The 21,117-nt window shown below is 41.0% G+C and overlaps 1 protein-coding gene across 2 annotated transcripts in view; it reads right to left on the reverse strand.

Annotated features, from left to right (window-relative positions):
• The window catches only part of FANK1 (fibronectin type III and ankyrin repeat domains 1), a 105,660-nt gene that overhangs the window by 68,137 nt on the left and 16,406 nt on the right, over positions 1 to 21,117 (reverse strand). The window contains exon 1 of one of the 2 annotated variants that reach the window (XM_059172867.1): positions 20,033 to 20,122. The exons of the other annotated variant lie outside the window; for it this stretch is intronic. The gene's annotated coding sequence lies outside the window, so the exon portion shown is untranslated. Of the gene's footprint in view, positions 1 to 20,032; positions 20,123 to 21,117 lie in introns of those variants that run through there. 2 annotated transcript variants of the gene reach the window in all.

Here is a 21,117-nt window from a genome sequence, read left to right on the forward strand (position 1 = left end):
TGTATATCATATATATGATATATGTGTATATATATATATATATATATATATACACATTTTTTTTTAAATCAGGCAATAGTAAGCTACACTGTTAGAAACCAGAGCATGGAGCAGAGGCAGTGTGTGGAAGGAACTGAATGGAGATCTTTGGGGTTGGGGTCAAGTTCTGTTTCTTGCCTCCAGTTCTAGATATACAGCTATGTATACTTCGTGAATATTCAGTTAACCACAACCTGAATTTCCACATCTACAGTATACTTCAATTAAAGTAGGTTTTAAGTTCCAGTTAAGTAAAGAAGTAAAAGCCCAAATTCACCGAGATCAAGTAAATCTAAACACAAATGGAAGAACTAGAATGGAAACCAGATGACAACCTCAGATCTGGGAGTGCTGAGGGATGAACTCAAAATCAGGGCCTTATAAAGTCTTGTGTTTAGGCTTTAAAAATTAATGGATCTTCCATTCTACTGTAGGACATTCTGGCTTTTATTTTAGTATAAAAATGTTTCATCGTATATACTAACAAGTAAAATTGATGCTCCAGGACGAAATGCCACAGGTTCCTGGAGTCTGAGAAACCTTCCATCAACTGGGCTAGTGACCCCTGCATACACAGGATTTGCTCCGAGAAGTACGCAGACTTTATCCTGCTAGGGGCCCTCATTAGCGTTAAAATAAAACAAAACTGCTGTTATAGCAAGAATATTCAGCAAAATGCCTAATAATTTTAGAGTAAGAAGTTTAATAACCACATTAATGGAAAGACTAAATTATCTTTCTATTCTAGCCACAAAACTCCAAGGTCACTTGTTACTCAAAAGGGAAGACAATGGCACACAGCCAGAACATGTAGAAAAAAAAGAACAGAAATCAATTAATAAAAATGTTATTCTTTCTGGATTTCTGTGGCATTTATTTTAATTTGGGCAGCTTTTTGTGTTTTTAATTAATTGTGCTTTCTGCCATTCTGAGTAAGTATACACCTTCATAACCAATTTTACGTTCATAATTTCCATTCTTACGCTCATTCTGGCAGCACATAGACTCTAATTTCCCTTTTATCTCTTAAAGAGGACTCTTCAAAATGCTTCAGAACTCACAAAATCTCGGTCTGCCGCTGAATGGGATTCAAGTTCCTAGCAAGCCTGCAGTTTCTTACCACACTCAAGGCAGTTTGGAAAACAGGGCTGTGGTCTAACAACCTACATGGCAACTAAGAACTAAGAAACAAAGTTAACTGAAGGCAGTCTCATGTGTTCATTCATTGAATAGTATTGTTTTCTAGTTTCACTGGCCTTTAACTGACATAATGTAATGGCTTCAGGTGTACAATGAATATGTTAACCTTCATCATCTCCCATTATTACAATGTTTCCTGTGCTGAGAACTTCTCAGATCCACTCCCCTCCTGACTTCCAAGTAAACAACACAGTCATGTTAACTGTAGTCATCAACTATGCTGTTCATGAGAGCCCCAGGACTGAGAACTGAAAGTCGGTATTTTTTGACCACCTTCCTCCATTTGCCCAACCCCCGTGCCTCTGCCAACCACCAATCTATTCGGTTTCTGTGAGATCAGTTTTAGATTCCACTATACATGGGATCATGTCGTATTTGTCTTCCTCTGACTTATTTCACTTAACATAACACCCTCAAGGTCCATTCATGTCACAAATGGCAGGATTTCCTTCTTTCTCAGGCTCAATGTTCCATTGTACATATAAATATAGCACATTTTCTTCATCCATTCATCTGTTATTGGGCATTTACGTTGTTTTAGGTCTTGGCTGCTGTAACGCTATACTGAACATGGGGCACAGAGATTTCTTCTAGACAGTGATTTGGTTTCCTTCTGATATGTACACAATGGTGCGATTGCTGGATCACATCAGAGAACGATTTTTTTTAATTCTACCCCCAACGTGGGGCTCAAACTTACAACCTCAAGATCAAGAGTCACAAGCCCCACCAACTGAGTCAGCAGGGTGCCCTGGTATTTTTGTTTTTAATTTGAGGAGCCTCCATACTGTTTTCCATACTGGCTGCACCAGTTTACGTTCTCACCCATGGTGCACACAGTTCCCTGCTCTCCACATGATTGCCAGCGCTTGTTCTCTCTTGTCTTTGACAACAGCCATCCCAACAGGTCTGAGGTGCTAGCTCAAAAGGTTTTGATTTGCATTTCTGATGAGTAAGGACTCTGAGTATCTTTGCATGTACAGGCATATCTCCTTTTATTGTGCTTTGCAGATATTGAGGGTTTTTTTGGGGAGGGAGTGGTAATTTATTTTTACAAATTGAAGTTTTGCAGCAACCCTACACGAAGGTGGTCTATTAGTGCTATTTTTCCAATAGCATTTGTTTATTTCATGTCCCCATGTCACATTTCAGTAATTCTTACAATATTTAAAATTTTTCATTATCATTACACTTGTTATGATAATCCATGATCAGTCATCTTTGGTATTACTACTGTCATTCTTTTGGGGCTCCACCAACCACGCCCATAGAAGGCAGCAAACTTAGTTGAGGTTAACCTGATGCTGTGTGGATTCTGACTGCTCCACTGACTGGCCGTTCCCACCCCTCTCCTTCTCTGTGGGCCTCCCTATTCCCAGGGACACAATGATATTACAATTAGGCTTATGAATAACCTTACAATGGCCTCTACATGTTCAACTGAAAGCCACACACCTCTCACTTCCAGTCAAAAGCTGAAATGATTTAGCTTCATGAGGAAGACGTGTTAAAAGTCAAGACCAGCACAAGAAAGCTAATTTAGCTTCCTAACAGCCACACTGTGAATGCAAAGGCAAGACGGTCGAAGGAAATTACGAGTGTTACCCCAATGAATACATGAATAATAAGAAAACAAAACAGCCTTATTGCTAATATGGAGAAAGTTTTAGCAGTAGACAAAAGATGGAACCAGCCACAACATTCTCTTGAGCCAAAGCCAAAGCCAGAGCAAGGTCCGGCTTCTCCAATTCGGTGAGGGCTGAGAGCTGGGGAAGCTGCCGAAGAAAAGTCTGAAGCTAGCAGAGGTTGGCTCATGAGGTTTAAGAAAGAAGTGGCCTCCGTAACATCCAAGTACAAGGTGAAGAAGCAAGAGCTGCTGTAGCTCTTCCTACAAGCTACAGCGGGTTATCTGAACATCAGGTGAGGGTAATAAAGGTGCCTGCAATGAAATTTTCAAGGTAGACAAAATAGCATTCTGTTGCAAGGAGTTGTCATCTAGGACTACTACAGCCAGAGAGAAGGCAGTGCCTGGCTTCAAAGGATAAGCTGACCCTTGCCAGTCACCAGGCTAACACATCTGGTGGCTTTGCATTGAAGCCAGTGCTCCTTTACTATTCCAAAAATCTTAAGGTGCTTAGGAATTATGCTCAGTCTACTCTCCTGGGCTCTACCGATGGAACAAGTCCTGGATGACAGCACACCTTTACAATATGGTTAATGGAATATTTTAAGCCTACTCTTGGGACCTAGTGCTCAGGGGAAAAAAAAAAAAAAAAAAAAAGATTCAACACGTTGCTGCTCATAGATAATGCACCTGATCACCCAAGAGCTTGTCTGGAGATGAACAAGACCTCACGACAGAACTTGAACAGATGAGGACTTGCTTGGGATGGACGAGCAGAGAGTGGTTTTTTGCAACGGACTGTAATCCTAGTGAAGATGCTGTGAAGGCTGGTGAAATGCCAACAAAGGCTTGAGACGGTCACATAAACTTAACTGGTGCAGCAGCAGCAGGATTTCAGAGGACGGACTCCGATGCTGAAAGTCCTGCTGTGAGGAAACACGGTCAAACTTCACCACATGATACAGAGAATTCCTGTGTGAAAGGAAGAAGAGTCCACCAATGCAGCAAACTCCACACTAAGAAACTACCAGGCTCCCCGCCTGACTTTCAGCTGCCACCACCCTGCTCGCTCAGCACCAGAAACACGGAGCCTGCACCCTCCGCCAGCAAAATGATTCTGACTCACTGACAGTTCAGATGACGGTTAGGGTTTTTTTAGCGATCCTTTTTCAACTAAAGTATGTATGTTGCCTTGATTTTTTTTTTTTTTTTTAGACATAATGCTGTTGCAATTAACAGACTACAGTACAATGTAAACATAACTCTTCTATGTACTGGGGAAAAAAGAACCAAATTTTTTTGACTTGTTTTATTGCGATGTTTGCTCCACGGTGGTGGTCTGGAACCAAACCTGCAAGAACTCTGAGGCAGGCCTGTAGAAAGAAAGAAAGAAGTGGCCTCCTATTGGCCACTCATAGATTTTCTTTGAGAAAATGTCTGTTCGGGTCCAATGCCCATTTTTTAATCAGATTTTTAAAATTTTTTTGCTATGGAGTTGTTTCAGTTCTTTATATAATTTGGATTTGTGAATATTTTCTCCCATCCTCCAAGTTGCCTTTTTGTCTGTTGGTTTCCTCCCCCGCTATGCAGAAGTTTTCCCTTTTGATATTGTCCCATCTGTTTCTTTTTATGCTCGGTGTCACATTCAAGTCATGAGTGCCAAGACCAATGTTAAGGAGCTTATGTTTTCTTTTTTTGGTTTCAGGTCTCACATTGAAGTCCTTTGTCCATCGAGTGGATTTTATGTGTGGTGTAAGATGGGGTCCGCTTTTCCCAATACTGCCGAAGGGCCCATCCTTCCCCCATTGTATATTCTTGACTCCTCTGTTGTCAGTTAATTAATCATACATGCAGAGGTAGGTTTTTGAGCTCTCCTGTTCCATCATCAATAGTATTAAAGACCTTCCAGGGGTCAGGAACTGTGTGAAACTAGGAAGATACAGTGGGGAGCAAACAGACGTGGCCTCTGCCTTCCTGAAGCTTGACGTTCTACGGAGCAGTGAGCGGAGAACCGGACAAGGCCCGGGTTGCAAACCAGGACAAGTGCAATGACGGAAGAGGACTCCGAAGATGATCCGATAGGACAGGAGGACTGTCAGCAAAGGAATGAAAGGGGTGGGTGGGGAGAGAGTGCCCCGTGGCAGGCTACCTCCTTCAGAATAGAAGGCAGTCCATGGTGAAATGAGGAGAGAGAAGCTCTGCCCACACACACACACCCCCGGCAGGGGACCCAGCGTGCTGGAAAAACGCTCTCAACCCAGCCGGACTCGAGCACTGAGCTAACGGGGAGGGGAAAGACCATGGTGCTGGGACCCACAGCTCAGTGAGCCCCAGGACAACTTGGCTGCAGGGCCGGCACTCATGGCCTACAAGCAGCAACAGACCCATGTGGCCTGGTGGGGAAGGCAGGAGTGTGAAGCCAGACGGGGATGGAATCCTGGTTCTGCCCCATTCCAGCTATTGGGTGAGCTGCCCAGAGCTCCGTTCACAATACTGAAGAGGTAAGATCCGCCCTCCTGCGGCCCTCCTTCCCCCCTCCAGTCAGTTTTGTTCCTTCCATCAAATTCTAGGATCAGCCTGAATTCATCCAGGACTGGAGTTCCACCCAGAGCTCCAACCCTCTGAATAGCCAGACATCGGCCTGCGCGCGCAGCCGCACTTCCTGCCTGTGGCCAGTCTCCCTCAGAGCCAGGCTCCTCTCAGCCCTTGCCCAGCGCTCTGCCCGAGAGAGGCTGCGGCTGCCCATGACCTTGCCCGAATTCACCCTGCCCCACGACGTCTGTTGACCGTGCAACCTGTCCCACCTCAGAAAGACGCCGGTTTCTTTTCTTTGGTGATCTACGGGAATGGGGCAGCCACAGTCTGAATGTCCAGTCTCCGCCCATCAAAGCAGTTGCCAGCTGTTGCCTCCAGTTGCACTGATAAGCCTTTAAATAGCCATTGTGGACTTCCAATTTTCTAAGGAAGAGGGAACTCAAGTCATACTTATTAAACAGCAGCCAGACAATAGCAGGAGGCGGAGAAGGAAAGCCTTGTTCAGGTAAGCTGACCAGTGTGAGAACCTAAACGTCTTTTTCTTTTACCTCCATATATGAAACCACATCCCAAGGTTGAGCTTCCCAGAAGCTCGACCTCCAAAAGTTAAAGTCTCCCTATGTCTTTTAATGTCTGCATAGGTATTTCAAAAATACTTCAACAAATATATATGAAATACCACATATAAGCCATTGTACTAGATCATTTCACTAGCTGTGGCCTTTCCTCTTCTCCTTAGCTAAGTATCCAATCGGCCATTCTGTCAGTCTCTGCCCCATGCGGCCCGGACAGCTCTGAGCTGCTGTCCCCTGCCTGGTGAGAACCGACCCCCGGCACCCTTGCTTAGGTTTTCCATTGTTGTTCATCCCAGCTTCCTGTGCGGGCCCCAGTGACCTCAAACCTTTAACAGGTTAAAATGAGCTTCTCTTTTCCCCCAGATCAACTCCCCGTCCAGCCTGGTTCTTAGCGGTAGTCGTGGAGAGCTCCGCCTCCTCCTACCGTCCCACACTTGAACTCTTACCTAACTTCCCTGGACTATGTGGGCTGCTTCTTTCCCCTCATGCATGGTCAGGTCTTGTGGATTCCTGCTTCCTCCTCAGAGGCCGATGACTGTGTGACCTGAACATTAAATGATAAACTCTGCTCCATTTACTGCCATAAAATGCACCATGGCCTGATGCTGTCGCTCTGGATGAGGAATATTCCGCCCAAAGCTCCCTCTCCTCCTCCCCCAACTCTGGCTCTATGCCTGGCCTTTGGCCTCTGTCCTGTCCTCACAAACCCACCCTCCTAGCTTCATACTCCTTCTGGAACCGAAGCCCTCCTCAAGATATAGTTCATAGGATCTGCTCACCAGCTTCTCAATCCAAAACCCTCCCAAGCACCCTGATACTACCCTTTATCTTTCCGTCTGTCAGAGAAGACCAGACATGGATGGTATTTCATCTTGTAGCCAGAGAAATCACAAATGTGTTGACATTGAATTATGGGTTTCCCTCATACGCTGAGTGGTGAGTAGGCACTCATGGCAGAAGAGTGGCAAAACAGAGACAGATTTCACCTTTTGCACAGTATTGTGTAGTTGCTCCTCCTATCCCAAAATGGTAACTTTCTTAGGGAGCAATTGGCCTTGACTGCAGAGTAGCCCTGACCAAAAGGAGGCAATGATAAAACCTCCTCTCTCATTCCCTAGGCCAGGAAAGGCACTATCTCAGGCCAGGTCGTCCATACAGGCCATCTCCATCCCACTTCAAGTGTCTGGCATTCTACAAAGAGGAACTAAGTATCTACCACCTGCAAAATTGGCCAAAGTGTTCTTATGTTGGCTTGAAATTTTATGCCGTAAGTAAATGAAAAACTATGGTTTTAACCAATAGAAAATATTAAAATATAAAGTGATCATTTAAAAATGCTTGTCTTAATACCACCTAAAATGATGTTGTATACCAGATCTTAGGAACTACCAATGTAATGGAAACCACCTGGCATGAAATTTTTCCTACTGCTAGAAATTCTATCACTAAAATATAATTGGTCTTAAAAGCTTAAATTGAACCATAACAAAAACAGTACAGAATACATGTGGTATAAATGCCATTTTATAGCAAAGTTAAACTGGTAAAAGTAAACAATGTATGCTTAGGGATATATTCACATATGGTAAACTATAAAGAAAATCCAAGTAATGAAACACAAAATATCTTTGTTATGAAAACAGTCTTCCTATGGAATTTCTTTACTAAAGTGAATCTTAACAGATTAATTCTGAAAACTTAAACATGAGCAGTTTTAACATTGTTTTCTTCCACACTATATTATGTTGAACTAAGCTACTCAACTGATTCCTACATTAGATTGTAAATACCTTTAAGAGCGGGGGCTGTGTTTTATGATTTTATTCCCAGAACAATTACAGACAAATCAACTAAGGAGCTAAGAGGCCAGAGAAGCATCCATATGGCTCTCTGGTGTTTGATTTATAATAAAGGGGGCGTTGCCGAATGGTGAAAAAAGGAAGTCATCTGAAGTAATCTCTAAACCAAATGTGGGGCTCGAACTCACAAGCCCAAGATCAAGAGTCACACGTTCTACTGAATGAGCCAGCCAGGAGCCCTGGAAAAAATGTCATTCTAATATAATTGTGCTAAGTCAACTGAATAACCAGATGAAAAAAGTCTAAACCATACATAAAAATCCAGATATGTGATAGATATAAACCTGAAAATATTTCTTAAAGGAAACAGAATATATTTATGACCTTAGATTAGGCAAAAGAAATCTATAAAGAACATTGAAAACATTAACCATAAAGGAAAAGATTGATAAATTAGACTAATTAGAGCTAATTATTTCTACTTATCAAAAGAAACAGTTGGGGGACCTGGGTGGCTCAGTCCTTTGGGTGTCTGCCTTCGGCTTGAGTCATGATCCCAGGGTTCTGGGATCAATCCTCGCATCGGGCTCTCTCTGCTCAGCAGGAAGCTTGCTTCTCCCTCTCCCACTCCCCCTTCTTGTGTTCCCTCTCTCACTGTCTCTCTGTCAAATAAATAAAATCTTTAAATAAAAAAAAAAAAGAAACGGTTAAGAGAATGAAAAAGCACTAACAACATCTAACCAACAGACTCTGATTAAGAATAGATGTAAGAACTCCCTCACATTAAAACTAAATAAGAAAGAAAAAAAAAAAAAAAAACAACAACCAGCAACTCAAGAGAAAGTGAGGCAAGAGACTTGAAAAGACTCTTCCCCACAAAGAGAATATCTACATGGCCAATATCAAAATATATGAAAGTATGTGCAACCTCTTTAGGCATCATGGAAATTCAAGTTGAGTGAGATACTATTACATACCCAACAGAAAAACTAAATTAAAAATACATTAAAACTGACACAATAGTAAGTATTGGGAAGGATGGGATATAATTGATACATTCACATACCAGGTGTGGAAGTATAAACTGACATAACCAGTAGAAAAAGTTTAGCAGCATCTCCCAAAGCCTACCGTAAGCATGTTCTACCAAAACAACACCCCATTCCCAGGTACAGAACCAATAGAAACAGACACATGTGAGCCAAAAGAGATGCACAAGAAAGCTCGCAACCATATTACTTATAATAGACCCACATTAGAAACCGAATTTCCTACCACCAGCAGAGTAATTATATTATGGGATATTAGTAAAATAGAATTTATACAACAATGAAAATTAACTAACCATTGCTATGAGGAAGTCTCACATAGCTAAAGCTGATAGAAAGAAGACAGGCAAAAAAAAAAAAAAAATCCATTTATAAAGTGCAAAAATGGGCAAAACTCCTCTACGAGTATAAGAAGTCAGGATGCGGAATTTCTCTGGGGAGGAGGGAAAGTAACAACTGGAATATAAAGGAATATAAAGGAATATAAAGGAAGCTTATAGGGGTACTGGTGATGTTCCATTTCTATCAACTAGGTAAATATTCACTCAGTTGTACTTTTATAATCTTAATTGCATGTTTCTTATACCTATATGCACTTGTCTATATGTAGCTTATATTTCGATTAAAAAGTTCCTTTTTTTTAAAAAAAAAGCGTATTAGAATGAAATAAAGACAGCGTACAAGACACAGAAACATAGGGAGTTGGCCCCAGGAGACTATGACTAAGCAAATCCTAAAAGATGTAAATCAGGCTGAAGAAAGTGATCTTGAGTGATACAAGAAGAAATGAAGGATGGGGAGAGAAAATAGTGAATTTATGGCTACAATTAAGTGTATAAAACAATAAAATTACCCATGAAATAGAAAAACAAAAATGGTAAGACTAAAATATATCCAAACAACTTGAATAAATCTTAAGAGAATCAAGCTGAATGAAAAAAGTCAATTTCAGAAGATTAGATACTAAATAGTTTCTTTTACGTAATGTTCTTGAAATGACAAAATTATAGAAAGGAAGACCAGGTTAGTGGTTAGGGAGAGAAGCAAGCATCTGGGGCTTAAAAAGGGCAACACGGAGGCGCTTTCTTACAGAACTGTTCTCTATCCGGGCAACAGTAGTCCTATACATGATAGGAGAGAATAGAACTAAATAAACCCACACATGCATGCACATAAAACTGGTAAAATCTGAATAAAATCTGTGCATTAATGTCCACCTCCTGGATGTGGTGTTATATTATAGTTTTGAAACATGTTACCCTTGGGAGAAACTGAGTAAAGAATATATTTGTATTATTTCTTACAACTGAATGTGAATCTACCATCATCTCCAAATGAAGAGATGAAAAGGAATAAATTTAGATACATTATAATAGCATAATTCAAGAGGAATTAAAGCAATTAAAATATTCTAAAGTTCTTGTAACACGAGGAGGTAAACTTTAGGCTTTTAGAACAAATACGTAGGGTCAGATTAGTATGATAATCACTGAAAGAATGTAAACAAAGACTTCCAAAAAACTAGTCCAAAGGAGACAGGAAAATGGGAGATTGTGAGGGACATGTAGAAAATATAAAATAAGATGATCAGACACATACATGTCAGATACACAACCGTATAGAGAGAATCCCAAAACATCAGGATATGTAATAAATGCAAAGTGACTAAATGATTCGGTTAGAAGTCGTTAAATTGTTAATCCAATCCCATGCTGTTTACAAGAGTCCTATCGAAAATATAAAGATACAGGGGCACCTGGGTGGCTCAGTCCACTAAGCATCTGCCTTCAACTCAGGTCATGATCCCAGAGGCCTGGGATAGAGCCCAGCATTGGGCTCTCTGCTCAGTGGGGAGCCTGCTTCTCCCTCTCCCTCTGCCTGCTGCTCCCCCTGCTTGTGCTCCTCCCTCCCCCTTCTCGGTCTCTCTCAAATAAATAAAATCTTTAAAAAATATATAAAGATATAAAAGGGCTGAAAGACACTATAACATACATGTAACACACACATACACACAGCAGAGGGTGACCGAAAATACTGTAGCTACATCAGTCAATCATTGATACAGCTGAGAGCATAGATAAATGAGGAAAGGATTTCAATAGAAATTCAAATTACAAAGAAGATACATGTTTTTTGAAATCATAGATCCCAATATAGCCTCAAAATTAAAAGCAAAAGTTGACAGAATATGAGGAGATAGACAATTCCACAATCGCAATGGCATGTTAACATCTCTCAGGCAATAGAAAAAGTTAAAAAAAAAAATTAGGATATTGAAGATTTTAACAAAATTATGAAAAAAGACTCAATGGACATGTATACAACACAGTATCTTAACTGCAGAAACAGACTTCCTTTCAAGTAAATGTAAAATAATTTCAAAATATTAACCATATATCTGAGTGTTAAAGCAAGCCACAAATTTTAAAGAAGTGGAATATATCACAATCTCTAACAATAGCATAATAAGCTGAGAGTAAGAAACAAAGGATAATGAGAAAACTCACATTGTAGAAATTGGGACACGTACTTCTGAATAACCCATTGATCAAAGATAAAATTACAAGGAAAATTCATTATCATCAGTTTTTTTTTTTGTTTTTTTTTTTAAGATTTTATTTATTTATTTGACAGAGAGAAATCACAAGTAGGCAGAGAGGCAGGCAGAGAGAGAGAGAGAGGAGGAAGCAGGCTCCCTGCTGAGCAGTGAGCCCGATGCGGGACTCGATCCCAGGACCCTGAGATCATGACCTGAGCCGAAGGCAGCGGCTTAACCACTGAGCCACCCAGGCGCCCCATTATCATCAGTTCTATCAAAAACTTGAGATACAAAAAAAAAAGATACAACTGTGAGATACAGTTGAATCCATTCTTAAGGCAAATTTATAGTCTTAAATTTGTACTGTAGAAAAACTTTGAAAAATAAAATCAATGAACTAAGCTAAGAGTCAGTCAATAAATTAGAAAATGAACAAGATTTAAGGAGGGCACGTACTGCACAGAGCAGTGGGTGTGGTGCATGAACAATCTTGGAACACTGAAAAATAAGATTAAAAAAAAGAAAATGAACAAGATAAACTCAAAGAAACAGGAAAGACATAACAAATAAACAAAATACAAAGAAACAGACAATAGAATCAATCAGCTGAAACTCAGTTCTTTAAAAAGCATAATAAAATTCACAAGCCTTTAGCAAGAGTTAGTGAGGAAAAAAGAGACAAAAATTAATAAACAGCTTAAAATGAGGATTATACTTTAGACCTAAAGACTTTGAAAAAGCAATGTCAAAATGGACTCAAAAAGTAGAAAAACTGAGACCTCTTCTGCATATCAAACACTAGAACCAGTAGTCAAAATCTTCCCTTAAAATTTCTAGGTTCCTGGGGCTTCACCAAAATGTTCCATGAAATACACAAGTTAAATATCTGGGGCACCTGGGTGGCTCCGTCAGTTCAGCATCCAGCTCTCGGTTTGGGTTCAGGTCGTGATCTCGGGGTCCTGGGACTGAGTTCCACGTCAGGCTCCTTACTCAGCACAGGCTCTGCTTGAGATTCCCTCTGCCCCTCCCATCATGCCCTCTAAAATAAATAAGTAAATCTAAAAAAAAAAGAAAGAAAGAAAGAAAGAAAGAAATCTAACATAAACTGTCTCGGAGAATAGAAAAAGAAGAAACACTCCCTGGTTTATTTCATGAGGTTAAGAAAAAAATAACCTTGCTACCAAGGCCAACAAGGCGACTGCAGGCAAAGATATTTACAGGGCAATGTTATTCAATGCGGATGAACAGGTATTTTTTTTAAAATGTGTTGACAATTTATGGTGCTGGCCAAGATGCAGTATTCATGCTGTAGCCAGTCATTCTCTGATTACAGCGAAAATCTCTGGACAAAATATAAAACGCAAGGACTCCAGGACTCTTAAAAGTAAATGGCAAGCGGAGTGAGATGAAGTCAGAACTTGGAAGAATGATCAACATAGCAGAAGGCAATAGACTATATTCTGGGTCATAAAAGTAACCCCAACGATGTTAAAGAATTATAGTCAAATCAAGTAAGTTTTCTGATAACAGAATTAAGTCAGAAATCAAACATTTGTGGCACATTGCCGAGGATGTGGAAATCAACGTACTTTTAGATGATGTGTGGGTCAAGGACAACTAGAAAATATTTTGAACTGAACGTATCAACTTTTCAAAAATGTGTACCAAGAGGAAAATTTATAGCACTAAGTTATTATGTCAGAAAAGTATCAAGTCAACCATATAAATATCTACTTAGAGAAAAGCTGAGCAGGAGAATAAATAGAAGAGACTAAACCAATAAAATTTAAAATAGAAAAGTCAATGAAATCCAAAGCTGGTTCTTTGGGGGAAAAAATAAAATTAATAAAGTTCTAGGCAGACTGACCAAGAAAAAGGGAGAAACACAAATCACCAACACCAGGAAAAAGAAAGGGTGAGCCCTGTGGGGGGACTAGGGAGGGCACGTACCACATGGAACACTGAATGTGGTACATAAACAATGAATCTTGGAACAGTGATGTATTTTATGGTGACTAACATAACACAATAAAAAAAATTTTAATTAAATTAAATTTTTGTTAAAAAAAGAAAGGAAGTGCCATTTCAAACCCTACAGACATTGGGTTAAGAGAGGATACTACAAAGAAAGGATACCTCAGACCTTTGTTCAGAAATTCTACAAATTAAATAGATCAACCCCTTGAAAGACAAATTATTGAAGAAAACCAGAATAGGTCACCTCAAAATAAGTCTCTTTCACATAAAAATTGTTTTGAACAGAAGGCAATTAAGCCCCAGCAAACCTAGGAAAAGCTTTGCCCTCCCTCATGTATGCCTGAAGGCAGGATGTAAATTCTTCTTTTACTGGAAAAAGGCTACCCAGTCCAGAGATGGCACCAGAGGAATCTGCAACCAAACTTTCCTCCCTTAGCTTCCTCATGCCATCGGTATTTTAACCTTCCCAGTTTGTTGCCCTTGGAAGCCTACACTGCTTTTCCTCTTCCTGTCATTTCTCTACAGACACTGGCCCTTTGCTGAAGGTGCTACAGAAGCAGGCTGTTGGAAAGCCACCACTCCGAGTTACTTTTCAGAGGTATCCCCGGTGTGATGTGCCTCTACACAGGTGAGTTGTTTTTTGCTTATTTATCTTTCTGTTACAGAGTCCCGGCTGAAAACATACGAGGGGTCAGGTAAAGTTTTCCCTTCCATACACCGGCACTCTCAAGAAGAAATAGATAGCTCTGACCCTCATGTATCTATCCAAGAAACTGAAAGGGTCTAACCACTTGGGAAAACAATTTGGCAGTTTCTTGTAAAGGCAAACATAGACTGACATCTATGCTGGACATGCCGTCCAGCAATCCAATTCCTAGGTATTTACTAAATTGAGAACCTATGTTCAAAGGCCAGTTTGTAAACAAACAGAGCAAATTCATTTATAATGCACTAATAAGTGAAAATATTCCATCCACGCCCCCATGGTGACCAGATAAACCATGCTAGATTCATACAATGAAATACTAAGTGTGAATAAAAAGGAATGAACTGTTGATCCAGACCACAGGAGTAAATCTCAATTGCATTATGTTAATGACATTCTGAAAAAGGCACCACAGGGATTTAGATCAGTACCTGCCAAGGGCTAAAGGGGGAGGAGTTACTTCAAAAGGGTAGCCCAAGGCAATTTTTAAAGTGATGGATGGTTAGGGATCTTCACTGTAGTAGTGGTTATGGGACTATCTGTTAACATTACAAAGCTGGATGCGGAAAAAGAATGAAGTGTATGCAGGTTTTCAAAGCCTACACATGTATTTGCAAACTAAAGCCAGCATTATATTAAAAGGGTAAGTTTTGTTTTATTCCAGGAATGCTTGATTTTAACATGAAAAAAACAAAACTTAACTCATCAGCAGCTTAAAGGAGAAAAAAATCATCATCTCAGATGCATGAAAACTATCTGATAACATTCAAACCCATTTCATTTTCGAAAATTAAGCAAATTAGGAATGGAAGGAAACTTCTTTATTCTGATAAAGGAGATCTACCACAAAAAATATTCTCGATGGAAAATACCAAAAGCGTTCTCTGAAATTGGAAAGGCAACAAAGATGAGCACTGTCAGCATTTCTGGTGAACATAGAGGTCCACCTGACTGGGGACTGTAGGTCCTAGTCAGTGCAATAAGGAAAACAAAAGCAAAAGAATTGGCAAAGGGAGAAAACCTTATGCACAGATGGTCTGGCTAACTACTGTAATTTCCTAAAGAATCTATATAAATAATGAGCGAGTTGGCCAGTCACACACCCAACAATTAAAAATTAAATTTTCACAAACTGAATAATTTACAATAGCACTGAAAATGCAATGAATCTAGTAACTGACCTGCGATCTGTGTAGGACCTTAATGGAGAAAATCATATTATAACAATGTTCCAACGACATAAGAAATGGGAAGACAAATGAAGCTCGTGGATTGGAAAATTCGAGACTGTAAACTTCTCTCCAGACTAGCTATTGATTGAATCCCCATGGAAATCCTAACAACTTTTGTGAAAAATATAAATTTTAGAATGGTCTTACCAGTTAAGTGCAAAAGGCCAAGAACAGCCAAGATCAAGGGAGAAGAAGCAGGGAGATGGACACAAATATTTTTCTATTAATGAAGTTATTAGATGGCCAGGAAAATAAATATGTAGCAGGACAGCAGGATAGTAGGCATATGTAATATCCTCCCAGTTGGCTTTAAATTAAACAGGGTGTTTTTAATATATTGAAAGCTGATTTTAAATGGATGCAAACCTGCCGAAACCTTCACCAAAAAGCCTGTGTATTGAAGCCTTGGTCTGCCGAGAGTCTGGAGGTCTAACCAGCAGTTTCCAAACCATCGCTGTGCGTTTCGTGCAGCAGCTGGGGTGTCAGCTGCCCAGTGCTCACTCTGGGCCAACAGCAACCACAGTGCCTGAGCCCCGCTTGGTCACATTCACTATCTATGGTCATCATTGTGACAGCGTTGACCCTACTCGTAAATCACGCAGAAAAATAGAGTGTTTATGCAGCCTTCTCCAAAAAAAAAGAAAAAAATAATCATTCCAGAGTATTTACACTTATTACTAATACTACTCCAGGAAACAGAATAAAAAGTTTTTTACCCAAGGAAACATTTTCAGAAAAACAAACAAAAACGACAAACCTTGAAATTTTCTACTTAATAAGTCTAGTGTATCGGTGCGCCTGGCTGGCTCAGTCAGTAGAGCGTGCAACTCTTGATCTCTGGGTTGTCTGAGCCCCACAATGGGTGTAGAGATGACTTAAAATCATTTAAAAAGGTTTTTCTAATAAATAAATCTAGTGTATTATGAGGAGCAACATTTCCATCTGGACACCTTATGAAAATGGTCGTAAGGAAACATTAGGTCCAATGTCACGTCTAACTTTTACAACTGGGCTAACAATGCTCATCACGTGCTGGGAGACTCCGAGGCCAGAGATTTCAAGGTTCAGTCTGCATCCAAAATCCAGAAAAACAAAAAGCAAACTGCATAGGGCCGCCTGGGTGGCTCAGTCCAAGTGTCCAACTCTTGATTTTGGCTCAGATCATGATCTCAGGGTCAAGGGATCAAGATCCACGTTGGTCTCTGTGTACAGGCTGAGTTGGCTTGGGTCCCTCTCTGTCCCCCTCCCCCCGCTCACTTGCACTATCTCTCTAAAATAAGTAAATAAAATCTTTAAAACAAACAAACAAAAAAAAGGCACAATGTGCAGGTCAGACGATCGCAGCTTTTCCTCCTGCATCCGATCTTGTTTTGTTCTCTGTGGTCTCCTGTCACTTTTTAGGTTTTGCCAGGGCCCCTCCGCAAGGGGAGAAAACATAAGGTGTTAAATAAAAATGTTTTTAAATGTCCAAAGTTTCAGTAATTTTGTACTATTTGATCGATTATGAAATAGTAACCTTAGAGATTTTTAAATAACCTTTTCAGATAAGAATGACAATAACTGAACAGTAACTCAAATTTCCCCCAGTAAGTGGAAAAAGTTTTTACACCTATTTTCATGATTGTTATATAAGAAAGGTAAAGGGAGTTAAAATATTTTTGAAGATTTTAGAGAGAGAGCATACGCATGGACACACACACACACACACACGGGCGTGCTTGTGAGCAGGGGTGAGGGGGCAGAGGGAGAAGGAAAAAATCTCAAGCAGACTCCCTACTGAGTGCAGAGCCCCACTCAGGGCTCCATCTCACGACCCAGAGCTCATGACCTGAGCCAAAACCAAGAGTTGGATGCTTAACCTCCTGAGCCACCTGGACACCCCCCAGGAGTTAGTTATTTTTTTAAGATTTTATTTATTTATTTTAGAGAGAGGCAGGGAGGGAGAACACAAGTGGAGTGAGGGACAAGGGAGAAGCAGACTCCCTGCTGAGCAGGGAGCCCAATGCGGGGCTCCATCCCTGGACTCCAGGACCCTGATCTGGGCAGAAGGCAGATGTTCAACCGACTGAACCACCCGGGCACCCTGAGAGTTAAAATATTTAAAACCATAGTTACTGCCTACCTCCATATTCTTCCCCTGCACTTTGAGATGTGGCCTCAGTGTCAACTGAGCCAGAAGGAAGCACTATTGACTGCAGCAGTCGCAAAATCTAAACTCTGGTCGTCATGAAAAGTCACAACACAATTCCAGAAGCAGTACGGGCAGAAACCAACGGGTCGTACACCTGCTACGTGGCAAAGCAAGATCAGGACCAAGTATTCCCCAAAGAACTCACACAATTATGACGGTAAAGTGGTTTTAGGGGCGGTTAAAAAAAAAAAGTCAATTAGATGGAAGACACTAGAAAATAATCCAATTCAGTGGAAAAACTCATTTTCAGGTTTATGGTCAACCTCAGAGCATTTTCCACACACACACACACCCAGGGTAAGGATTCTGTAGCAGCTGTGGGCAGGTGTACCCCAGGATCACAAAGGGAGACAGAAAGTAAACATACAGAGCCCCAGAAGAATCAGACAACCTCCACTGGCAAAGGACAGGGAGGGACAGCCGGGTTTATACATCTTTGACCCACTTCAGAGCCTTTGTGTCCCTCAGAGAATTAATCTCTTCTACAAGTTATGGGTCAAGTCCAACAATGGACTGGCAGCAATCACCATTAGCCGGAGGGGCTGGCTCATCTTCAATATTCTACCTGACCCCAAGGAAGGACTCCTCCTCTCATTCCTCAAGGTCTCTTAGGTCCTCCCAGGAGATTCAGAGGGGGCATTCCTACCTCCAGTGTTTCCTGGGGTTGGTTTCCACTAGACATCAAATAAATGCAGGCTAATGACATTTGAAGTTGGCTTTACTGCATATTCTCTGTGGCTAGCAGAAGTCGACTCCTAATTCTCTTTCGTGAGCTAGGATTCTAATCCAGGTAACTCTAAGGACTTCTAGCTCAGCTTGAAACCTAGAAATTCCTTCCCCTTCCTATGGATTCACATTTCAACTGTATTTAGACGAAATCAGTCCCAGCCATCTTTAGCTGGTCTCTGCTCAAACAATACGCATGTGTCTCTTACACTTGCAATTCTATTAGTTATTTTCAGATTCTCCACTGATATTTCTCCAGCTCTTCAGAGAGGAGTGTGGCAGGGCAGGAGGAGGGTGTGATTTAACATCAGACCAAGCCCATATTTATCAGCTGTGAGACCCTGGATGTAGAACTAGTGCCTCGGAGGTAGTTTCATCATCCTTGAGCTAAAGGGATCATGGTCACTGTGTGAGGTCATTTTAAGTGGAGATGTACTGAAAAAGCATTTAGGAGGTGCTCAAATGACAGGCGTTTAAAAAAATCTTTACTGTGGCAAAATATTTAACAAGATTCACAATTTTAGCCATTTGTGTGTGTGTGTGTATAAGATTTATATTAATTTGAGAGAGGTAGAAACCACAAGCAGGGGGAAAGACAGGCAGAGGGAGAGGGAGAAGCAGGCTCCCCACTGAACTGGGAGCCCAATGTGGGACTTGATCCCAGGGCCCTAGGATGGTGACTTGAGCTGAAACGAATGAGGTGCTTTACTGAATGACCCAGGCGCCACTACATGAGCAATTTGGTGGCATTATGAGCCCTCACATTGTTATACAACTACCAGTACTATCCATCTCCAGAACATGTTTGATCTTAAGCTAAAATCCTACACCCATCCATTAAACAACTCCCGCCTTTCCCTAGCTGCTGGCAGGCTCTATTCTGTTTTTTGTCTCTGTGGGTTTAACTACTCTAGGTAAGTAGTGAACTAAATTTCGGGGCCTGAGCTGGAGGCACTCCAGCGACATGTGCCGCATCAGCAAACCAAACTTTCCTGTTCCTGTAAATGCTCCAACTTGACTGGGAACACAGTATAACCAGTCAGCCAATCCCCAGAGGCTGAGCCAGCTCTGGGCTCTACTTAGCTCCTCCTTCCTCGATCTTTCTAAATACCGTCATGTATGCACCCCCAGCCAATCAAATGCCCCGCCTCTGCATTGGTCTTCTAAAGCTCTGTGTAACTCATTCTTGACCCATATCCCTCAGCAAGCATGTTCCACTGCTGGTGAGACACAATATTCCCCCAACCATGGCTTATTTTCTCTTACATACAGGACAAGCATCACTCATTGATTTTTGTCCTCTGACTGTAGAATCATACAGTACTTGTCCTCCTGTGGCTGGCTTATTCCACTTGGCATATGGTCTTCCAGATTCATCCATGCTGTGGCCTCTCTCGGAATCCTTGCCTTTTTAAGGCTGAGTGGTATTCCACTGTATGTATAGACCATATTTTGTTTGCTTATCTGTTCATCTGTTCATGGACACTGGAGTTGTTTTCACCTTTTGGCAATTATAAATACTACAAGTGGCAAGCCTTTTAAACATTATTTTTTATACCAAATATTACACATGAAGCAATCAAAATAGTTTGCCCCGGGCACAAAGTTTGTCTTCTTAGAATATCTTCTTCAGGACTGTATGTGGGGGAAATACAGACTACTCCTACTTTCTATTGATAGAAATCTTATTTAAAGTCTCTCATTACTTTTTCACAGCCAGAGGAACAAAATAGTTCAACTATAAAGAAACCGCTAATCACAGTTATTACAAACTATGAAGTTAATACAGAGCAATATAAAATTGGAAAATGCCAACCATTTATGAATTATAAGAAAATACCTGTACGTCAGTGGGGAAAATCTGCATTGTTCACCTCATCCATTTTCAGGTTTTCCAGCCTAGCCTTGCACAGCTTAGGTCACAATAAGTTGAAGAGAACCAGTACCAACAGAGGATTCTGGTCTGTGCATATGCAAATGAAGTTGTCCCCCGGAAGGGCAGTTCTCCCCCATATGGCAAAGGCACTTTTGTGTCATTTTCAAGTTGAATATTCTTGGATGGATTCCTGGTAGAACTAGATCTACCAGTCTTTCCCAACCTTTCCCAGGGTTTTACCAACCACTTCCAGCCTTCCAGGCTCCCTCCACCCAAACCTCCCTCAGATGGGATGCAAGTTCATTGCCAGAAATTCTCTAATTTTGCCTCCAGGCCTCACCCAACCCAGGAATTCATAGCCCACACTTTTGATCACAACCACCCTCTTCCTCTCCCCTTCTACGGGCAATCAAATCTTCAGGAAGTAAAAGTAAGCCCACGGTGAGACCCACGCCTCGGATCTTGGACCTTCCATTGGAGCAATGTTCCTCCAAATTAGTTCCTGAAGCAGAGAATGGGGGAGGGGGGTGGAATCTGAGTTACTACAGCGGCCTTTCAAACTCAACCATACATACATACTTCATTTCTCTTTTGAGTATTTCATTTTTCTTAAAGAGAATTTAAATTCTACTCCTTGGGGAAAAATATGGTAAAAATAAAACAAAACAAAGACACTGCCTTGGGTCAACATTTCTTTACCCATAGCACTGTAGGGTTCCCCTAGTCGTGAAGTTTTCGATCTTGCCCACGTTTTCATGTCTTCCATTTACTTATTCAACCAATGCCGGCGCCACAGTGAACAAGCAGGTGTGGTTCCTGTACTCCTGGGGGGTACCACTCAACTGACGCAGAGTGGGGTATGGGAATCACCACAAAAGAGATTATGGAGATTTTTTCTTTTCTTCTTTTTTTTTTTAAGCCTAGGAAAATGAAAAAGTTCGTGTAAGTTTAGACTGTTACCTCACAGAAGAATGAGGCCTGTTACATATTCAGTGCTGGGAGAAAAACACACTGACCATAGAGGCTGTTTTCCTGAGGGAAAAGAGTAC

This window comes from Mustela lutreola, chromosome 4, assembly GCF_030435805.1.
Source record: "Mustela lutreola isolate mMusLut2 chromosome 4, mMusLut2.pri, whole genome shotgun sequence".
NCBI classification, from domain to species: Eukaryota; Metazoa; Chordata; class Mammalia; order Carnivora; family Mustelidae; genus Mustela; species Mustela lutreola.